The sequence below is a fragment of the Nansenia antarctica genome, assembly GCF_963989245.1.
Source record: "Nansenia antarctica genome assembly, chromosome: 20".
Taxonomy (NCBI): domain Eukaryota; kingdom Metazoa; phylum Chordata; class Actinopteri; order Argentiniformes; family Microstomatidae; genus Nansenia; species Nansenia antarctica.
The window spans coordinates 20,842,230-20,851,682 of record NC_137693.1 but is presented as its reverse complement, the minus strand read 5'-3'; positions in this window follow the sequence as shown (position 1 = coordinate 20,851,682).

The window sequence follows — 9,453 nt, the reverse complement described above, 5'->3', positions numbered from 1 at the left end:
ACACGCGCCAGGAGGAGCAGGGAGAAGTCCAGCCTGTGCTGCAGAGCCCTGAGCAGCGCTGCTGCTGCCCCCTGCTGGATGTCTGAGGCAGCGCAGCAGCAGTGGAGGAACCTCAGGAGCAGCCTTCTGTCCACACTGCAGCAAGAGACACAGAGAGACCTCACACTCAAATGTATTCACAGAGTAGTACAGTCATGTCTGGGGGGGGGGGGGGGGGGATAAGACAGTCAATACACACCCATTGCGTCCCAGTTTGGATGGAAATCCAATTCACCAAGCTCTCTGCTCCATAAAGCCTCAACCACAAGTGGTTTTCTAATCACGTCCACTAGATTGCGATAGATTCTAGATACACAGCCACGAGAGGTTGGGGTAGGTTCAATCCAGGCTACCATGGGGTGGGTTTTTGATCTCTGTGAAAATCACCTTTGGATAATTAAGCAATATCACACTCGAGGTTGTGCTGTTATATTGAATATCAGCACAGCTGTGATTCGGTAGTAGGTACGAGGCCGTAGGTACGAGTGTGATATTGCTTTTATACAACAGTTCTACAGCGCAATTTATTAGTTAACAGTAATAAGTGATTATGATTTGTTTGTTTATTTAAACCTAGGCCCTACGCCACACCTGTAGGTTCAACTTTCCAATAATAGAATAATAGTCTTGTGAGTGAGGATGGAGGTCTAGTGCCAACAAAGTTTGAAATACCCAATGATCCTTGGGGTGACCTGAAGGCAGATATCGAAGGTTATTCACATTAATAGGGGTGACCACAAGTTCATATTGCTTACAGGTAACCCTGTTTTGTTATTGGGCACATCACATAATTCTATATAACATACTGATTTTATTATGATCCCTTGCCCTAAAGAGACTGGAATCATAGAGGCAACAGTTTTTGGAGAGGATCGCTATGAACTGCCATCAAACCCAGTAGCCTACTGGTCATGTTATTCAACAAGCTGTCTTTTTCGCCTGCCTAATATAGTCTGTAGAACAGTTGATTTAAGACCTAAGTTTAGTGTTCTCTTTTAGCCCTCCTCCCATCACAATGCAACTGCCAAGAGGCCATCAATTTGTAACGTTGGAGGTCTTGTCTCTCTAGCCTGTTACTATAGGAGACATGTTGACTGCAGGCAATGCATTGCATCACCATGGTGATGGCAATAACATAGAGAACTAAAGGGAGCCAACTGAAACTGTCTATCAATGTGTGTGTGTGTGTGTGTGTGTGTGTGTGTGTGTGTGTGTTCTCAGCCCCTCAAAACTAGTCTCCAGTTCCTGAATTCGTCCAGGCTGAGTCTGCTCCATCCTACATTCACCGGCCACTTCATTAGGTACACCTTTTCAACTGCTCTTTAATGCAAATATCTAAGCAGCCAATCATGTGGCAGCAACTCAATGCATTTAGGCATGTAGACATGGTCAATATGATCTGCTGAAGTTCAAACCAAGCATCAGAATGGGAAAGAAAGGTGATTTAAGTGCCAAGAACGTGGCATGGGTGTTGGTGCCAGACGGGCTGTTTTGTGTATTTCAGAAAGTGCTGATCTACTGGGATTTTACCGCACAACCATCTCTAGGGGTAACAGAGAATAGTCAGAAAAATAGAAAATATCCAGTGAGAGGCAGTTCTCTGGGCAGTTCTCTGGGCAAAAATGGTGGTGGTTGTGTAATGGTGTGGTGGATATTTTCTTGACACAAATCTTCAGCAACTGCGTGATGCTATAATGTCAATATGAACCAAAATCTCGGAGGAATGTTTCCAGCACCTTGTTGAATCTATGCAACAAAGAATTAAGGCAGTTCTGAAGGCAAAAGAGGGGGTCCAACCCAGAACTAGCCAGGTGTACCTAATGAAGTGGACGGTGAGTGTATATCGGAGGTCCTTGCCGCCCCACTGGGACCCTTGAGGGGTACCTCTTGCACCACACCACATTCCACATTCTACATTAGTTTACTGTTCAGCCCCTGATCAGCCAGATGATAGAGTCTGGTTCCTCTCAAGGCTACTTCCTCTTAGGGAGTTTTTTCTTCTTTTTTCTTCCCCCAGTGCCTTATATTTTCCTGCAGTCTGTTGGAAGTTAGGGACAGCTAGTCCAATGTTCACATCTCAATTAGGATTACAACACTCAGAGGACCATTGATTCCTGCTAAGGGCAAAAAGTAACATTACATCACACACATAAGGCCTCTCTCAGTCAAAGACCAGGGGTCTCGTTTATAAAGCTTGCGTATGCCCATAAACTTGCGTACGCAAATTATCCCGCAATTTTGGGATTGATAAAAAAACGAACAGAACTGTTGCGCAGAAATTGACTGGGTGAATCTTTTTTTTTCCGCTGTTCTGTCGGCCGTTTCACTGACCATTTATAGGCAACAATGGCTGTTAAAAAGGGTGGGACAAGACGCTTGTTCACATGCGCAAAACTTAATTGTGATTTCTAAAGGGAAGCACGTGAACTTGCGCACCACAAGTTCCACCATTTTATAAATCAGAATGTTGGTGTGCGTAAATGTTCTTGCTTTCGCAAGTACGCAGGCTTGTTTACGTCAGGTCTACGCAAAGCTTTATAAATGAGGCCCCTGGTATTGCATAACAACTCCATTTACATTTCGTTCGTCTAAAATAAAGTACAATTCAACCATGTCCGTAACAGATTTTCGTCCGAACAAGTGTTATCTTGCCATAAATTCAGTCCAGAAGGACAACCGTCACAATGGGTTACGAGTGTCTTGTGTTGCAGGTGAATCTGTTTTTTTGTAGGATATGACATCTGTGTAAGCAGATTGCGTTTAGACAGATATGACTAATAAAGATCTGGATGTCTTTACTGAGACCTTTTGAACTTCAGCTGCTGTAAAACATCCTTGTCCCTCCTTACATTCCTCTCAGCTATTGACCAAATGCCGTCAGAACTACTACTATGTCCAAGCATATGTACCATACAGTATGTCCTTCAGCTGATCACTGAAGATATGATCGATAGGACAAATATTTGCAGCCATAAGAAGCCGTCATCTGAGGTGTTAGATAGACAATATGAGTTATCTCTCGCTGATGGAAAAAGGTTGATAGAGGTTAAAGAATCTCTGATAGCTTGTGGTGACTGATGCGGCGGGTCCTTGGGATTATTAGATAAGTATGCCTATCAGTTGTCTCTTGGACTTTGCTGTCTGTTCATCAGCTTGTTTCTGTGAAATCTGCCACATGTCAAGTCTCCTTTCTCCTATCGGAAAAATTGGAGAAGAAGTCCTGATTTAAATGCAGTGGGATCGCTAACATCTAAGGGTTCAATATGTATGTGCCTCTCTCTTTCCCAGTTTACCATTTGATTTGTGATCCAGGTAACAAAGTCATTTTAGTCATGTCATGAATTTGTCTAGTCACCTCCTGTCCATAGGCTCGAGGTTCCTCTTTAGTTTCGCTGCCATTCTCTCTCTCCTTCCTCCTGCTCCTGTATCTTCCTCCTCTCACGGCTCACTGTTAATTCCCCTTTTTTGTCATTTTGTTCTGGAAATGCAACAAAAGACATGTAAGCATCAGGGGAGGGGATTTGTCAGGTAGTCATTTCAGTATCAATCTGCCTTTCAGATACAGACTCCAACTAATAAATGTTGACTGCACAATGGTTGCGAAGACACAAACAGAATTGAGAACACAAAAATAATTGAGAACTGAGTTTGACGCTATAGTAAAACGACTTATGTTCTTGTGTTGTATCTTATTTATCACCTGTTAAGAGAGCAGAATTCCCCCATCTTACCACCTCATGTGTAAGACTAAAGGTGTCTTTCCCTGGAGTAGTTCCCATGACAACACAGCTGACATCCTGTATCCAGAAACATGGAAACCCAGCAGTAGTGATATTCTCTGTGTTACTTGCAGATCGGGTAGGCTCAGGTGAAAAATAAGAATAGTGAGATCGAGTCTGGTATAGGTTCAGGGCAAATTCTATGGGCTAATTAGGGAATATTGCACTACGGTCATATATTTAGGTGCACGCACCGGAAACGGAATTGGATAGACTACTGTTATAATGTGTACACCTGCATTCGCCCTGCTCAGGACTTGTTTGATTATTGTCATTTTGCAGAGTTATTTCATTAAAGAAGCAAATGAACAAATGGAATATCGTTCTTATTTATAATCAAACAACGTGATGCAGTCAAGCAGACAAACCAACAAAGAAGACGCATGTATCCGCGAACGACTCACACGGACATCGGCAAATAACGCCACCCGGGAATCTGAATACGGACATGTCGTCAAAGAATAGAACTGGTAATTAACAGAATATTTTTTGGGGGGAGTAGCTGTACTAATGGCACCTGTAATAGTGGATTGCCCGATCGAGGGCTGTGACTATGTAGCCAGACATGAAGAGGCAGCAGTGGTAGTGGCCATGCTGAACATACATGCAACAACACACACTGCAGTCCCCAGAGCGCCGAGCAGTAACAGTAAAATGGAGAAACTCAGGCGCCCCTCTATAGCACTGGCCGGGACGGCAGAGACTTGGTCATACTTTGTAACCCGCTGGAGTGAATACAAGAGGGGCACTAAGCTGGTCGGACCCGACATCGTCACACAGCTCCTAGAGTGCTGCGAGGAGGATCTGAGGAAAGACCTCACTCGCGCTGCAGGCAGAAGCCTGGTAGACAGCGATGAGAGAGAGGTCCTCGCGGCCATGAAGGCGCTCGCCGTCCGTGCGGAAAACACCATGGTGGCTCGGGTGGCCCTATCTAACATGCGACAGGGACATGAGGAGCCCATCCGATCATTCCACGCCCGCTTGAAGGGGCAGGCAGACACATGCAAGTATGAGATGGACTGCACTAAGGCGGGGTGTGATCAAATCAACAACTTCACAGAGGAAATACTACGTGACGTGATCGCCCGCGGCATCGCGGACCAAGAAATACAGCTCGACCTGCTTGGCGAAAAGAACCAGGACATGCCATTAAAGGACATGATAGAGTATATCGAAGCCAAGGAGTCCGGGAAACGCTCAGCATCGCGCCTACTCGACCCTCAGAGCACAGACATGATCAGTAGTTCATATAGGCGAGGGAAACAGCAGGACCTTCGCACCAAAGGGGCCGCCAGGTGGGAGACACCGAAGGCCAAGCCTGACGGAGCATGCGTTTACTGCGGCGGGATGGGCCACGGAAAAACGCCCATATGGCGCACCAGATGTGACGAGTGCCCCGGCTATGGCAAGACATGCCGGAAATGTAGCCGCCAGAATCACCTTGAGAAGGTCTGCCTGGGTAGCCGGCCGGCCAAACCCCCACCTGAGAAGACAGATGTGGTGGGCGACGAGCAGGCGGCAGCCTTCGTCGAGCTGTGCACGCTCACCGTGGCCAGCGCGGATGACAAGCTACACACACTTCCCCTCGCTCACCACCTATACGACGATATGTGTGACAAGTGGATGAAGCGTACATCCAACCCGCAGCCTTACATCAACCTCTCCCTCACCGTCGAACGTGAGGATTACAGAGCACTGGGATTTGACCTCCTGAAACGCACCCGCGCAGTGACCCTGCCTGCCATGGCCGACACGGGCTGCCAGAGCTGCCTGATCGGTATCAAGGTCGCCCAACACATGGGGTTGAGTACGGAGGACCTCATTCCCGTATCCATGACCATGAGGGCGGCGAACAACGAGGGAATTCGAATTCTTGGTGCCGCGGTGGTCAGGTTCGCCGGTGACAGCAACGACGCTCGGAGGTTGGAGACACGCCAAATTGCATACGTGACGGACACTTCAGACCGCATATTCCTCTCCCGCTCAGCCTGCGTGGATCTGGGCATGATCTCGGACAGGTTCCCAACACTTGGGGAGGTGAATCTGGCGGCCTCAGAACTATGTGACTGCCCACGGCGTGCAGAGCCGCCAGCCAAATCAACCACGCTCCCCATGCCGGCGACCGAAGCTAACAGGGAAGCTCTACGCGAGCACTTACTCAAAACGTACGCCCAGAGCACATTCAATACGTGCCCCCACCAGCCCCTACCGAGGATGTCAGGCCCGCCGCTCCGTCTCATGCTTGATGAGAATGCGACACCAGTTGCCCATCACACCCCCATCCCCGTGGCCATACACTGGCAGGATGAGGTGAAGGCAGGCCTCGACCAGGACGTTCGCCTTGGCGTGTTAGAGGAGGTACCCGTCGGTACACCGGTGACGTGGTGTCACCGCATGGTGATCTGTGCCAAGAAGAACGGCAAACCACGCCGCACAGTCGACTTCCAAGCACTCAACAAGCATGCGTTCCGCGAAACCCACCACACACAGTCCCCTTTCCACCAGGCGAGACGTGTACCCAGCGGGAAACGCAAGACTGTGTTCAACGCGTGGAACGGTTATCACAGCGTCCCACTGCACGACGATGACCGCCACAAGACGACATTCATCACTCCATGGGGGCGCTACCGGTACCGTTCAGCCTCGCAAGGGTATATGGCGTCGGGAGACGGTTACTCACGAAGGTACGACGAAGTGGTTGCAGACATCGGCAGCAAGACCAAATGCGTGGATGACACACTGCTGTGGGCTGACACGATCGAGGAGAGTTACTTCCAGGCAATACAATGGCTGGATGTATGCGGCCGGAACGGAATCATCCTCAACCCGGAGAAGTTCGTCTTCGGCGCATCCACGGTGGACTTTGCAGGCTTCACGATCACCATGAACGACGTACGGCCATGCAGCCGCTATCTGGAGGCGATCCACGACTTCCCACGTCCACGCAATATCACTGACATCAGGTCATGGTTTGGACTGGTCAACCAAGTGGCCTACGCCTTCAGTATGGCTGAACGTATGCAGCCGTTCCGGAAGCTCCTGCAGAGTGGGGCACGCTTCGAATGGTCCCCGGAGTTGGAGGACATATTCTGCGAGTCGAAGGACACGATCGTCCAGGAGATCGAGCGTGGTGTGCGCATCTTTGATAAGGCCAAGCCGACGTGCCTCGCCACAGACTGGTCGAAGGAGGGCATTGGGTTCTGGTTGTTTCAGAAGCACTGCCGGTGCATGCCAGTCAGGCCCTTCTGCTGCACTGATGGATGGAAGATAACCCTGGTCGGCAGCAGGTTCACGCATGCAGCGGAATCCAGATACGCACCTGTAGAGGGTGAGGCCCTCGCAGACGCCTTGGACAAGGCGCGCTACTTTGTGCTGGGCTGCAAGGACTTGATCATAGCGGTTGACCACAAGCCGCTGCTGAAACTCCTTACAGACAGAGCACTCGACGACGTACCCAACCCCCGCCTCAGGAACCTCAAGGAGAAGACCCTGCGTTATCGCTTCCGCATCGTACATGTCCCGGGCATGAAAAACAAGGCGGCGGATGCCATGTCACGCAGGCCGGTCGGCACCTCTCGACCACCGCTCATGAACCTTCCGGACGACAGCGCTGCCGCAGTGACCTACCTCTCGCCCAGCACGCACACTGACATCCTGTCTCTCCTACGCCAAACTGAGCCGGAGGACAGCGACGACATCGAGGATGGTGACCTGGCATGGTGCGCCGCGGGGCTGGAGTCATTGCGATCAGTGACATGGGACCGCGTCAGGGATGCCACCAGCAGTGACAGCGATATGCGTACGTTGGAGGAGATGGCGGTGGACGGCTTTCCCGAGTCAAGGATCGGGATGCCTGTGACAATTCGTGGCTTCCACCAATACCGTGACCACATTACATCCACTGACGGGGTGGTCTTGTTCAAGGACAGGGTGGTCATACCGCCCTCACTCCGCGTTGAGGTACTGAGTGCCCTACACGCTGCCCACCAGGGCGTCTCGATGATGACCGCCCGCGCGGAGTCCTCTGTGTTCTGGCCAGGCATGTCAGCCGACATCAGCGCCGCTCGGAACAACTGCGAGCACTGCCACCGGATGGCGCCTTCACAACCTGGGGCACCGCCGACCCCGCCCATCCCGGCCGTTTACCCCTTCCAGGCGGTGTGCTCAGACTTTTTCATGCACAGAGGTGTACACTACCTCGTGACGGTGGACCGTTACTCGAACTGGCCGATCGTCTCGAGGTCATCGGGTGGCGCTCTCGACCTGATAAGCCACTTACGTCGCGCCTTCGCGACATACGGGACACCTGAGGAGCTCTCATCGGACGGGGGGCCTGAGTTCACCTCCGCCGAGACCAGGTCTTTCCTGCGCAGATGGGGGGTCCACCATCGCCTCTCATCAGTGGCTTTCCCCCACAGCAACTGCCGTGCAGAGATAGGAGTGAAAACGATGAAACGGCTGATCACTGACAACACTGGCCCGAAGGGTGAACTCGACACTGACGCCGTGCAGAGGGCGATACTGCAGTACCGCAACACGCCTGACCCGGACACCAAGATTTCCCCAGCGATGTGTGTGTTCGGCCGCCCGATACGCGATTTCATCCCGATCGCCCCCGGAAAATACAGGCCTCATGAAACTTGGCGTGAGACACTGACAGCGAGGGAGGAGGCCCTCCGCAAACGCCATATCCGCACAGCGGGCACCTGGGCGGAGCACACTAAACGCCTTCCGCCGCTCGTAGTTGGGGATTTGGTCCGTGTACAGAACCAGACAGGACCCCACCCCAACAAATGGGACAGGACGGGCTGCGTCGTGGAGGTGCGTCAGCACGATCAATACGTGATCAAGATTGACGGCTCGGGCAGGATCACACTTCGGAACAGGAGATTCCTGCGCAAGTTCTACCCGGTTCGCAATGACCAGCTTCCGCCCCGATCGATCTATGATGATCTGGCGATCCGCATCGCCAGGCCGGCGCCTATTGTTGCGCCGCGGCTGCCTGACCCCACAAGCGGCCCTGGAATACCCGTATCGGAGCCTGGGTCCGCCCCGCCGCTGGCGCTGCCATCAGCGGGCTCTCCCCGGCGTGGGACACACCCCACATCCGCCTCGCCTGTGACACCAGCTCGAGACTCGCCAGGGTGTGCCGTCCCCCAGATGTCGCTGCCGGCCCCTGGGGCCACAGTGGTCTCTTCCCCGCCAGTCCCGGTCACGTCGCTGCCGCCGCCGCCGTCAGGCCTACGCCGGTCCGCTAGGGCGACCTGCGTGCCTGCCTGGCACAGAGACTTTTCCATGGGTTGACATTACTAGGTTATATGGGCGTTGTGTTGTGTTGTGCACTTTGCTTGTTGATTCGTGATTTGTACGGCAGGGTTTCCGTTAACCGGTAATTCCCGGACTTTGTCCGGTATTTTTTTTTGAAGTCCGACAAATTGAAAACTCGTCGGACATAAATGTCCGGTGAAAATAATTCCCTCTAAGCACAATTTGAATACAATTCGCTAAAGTTCACATTCTGATTCCTTCTATTTTAAAAAAGACGAATATATAGGCTATGTATTTATTTTATTATGATATGATTTGACACCGGCATGATGATGACTCCTAATGTGTAGGCTGCCTATGCGAAACA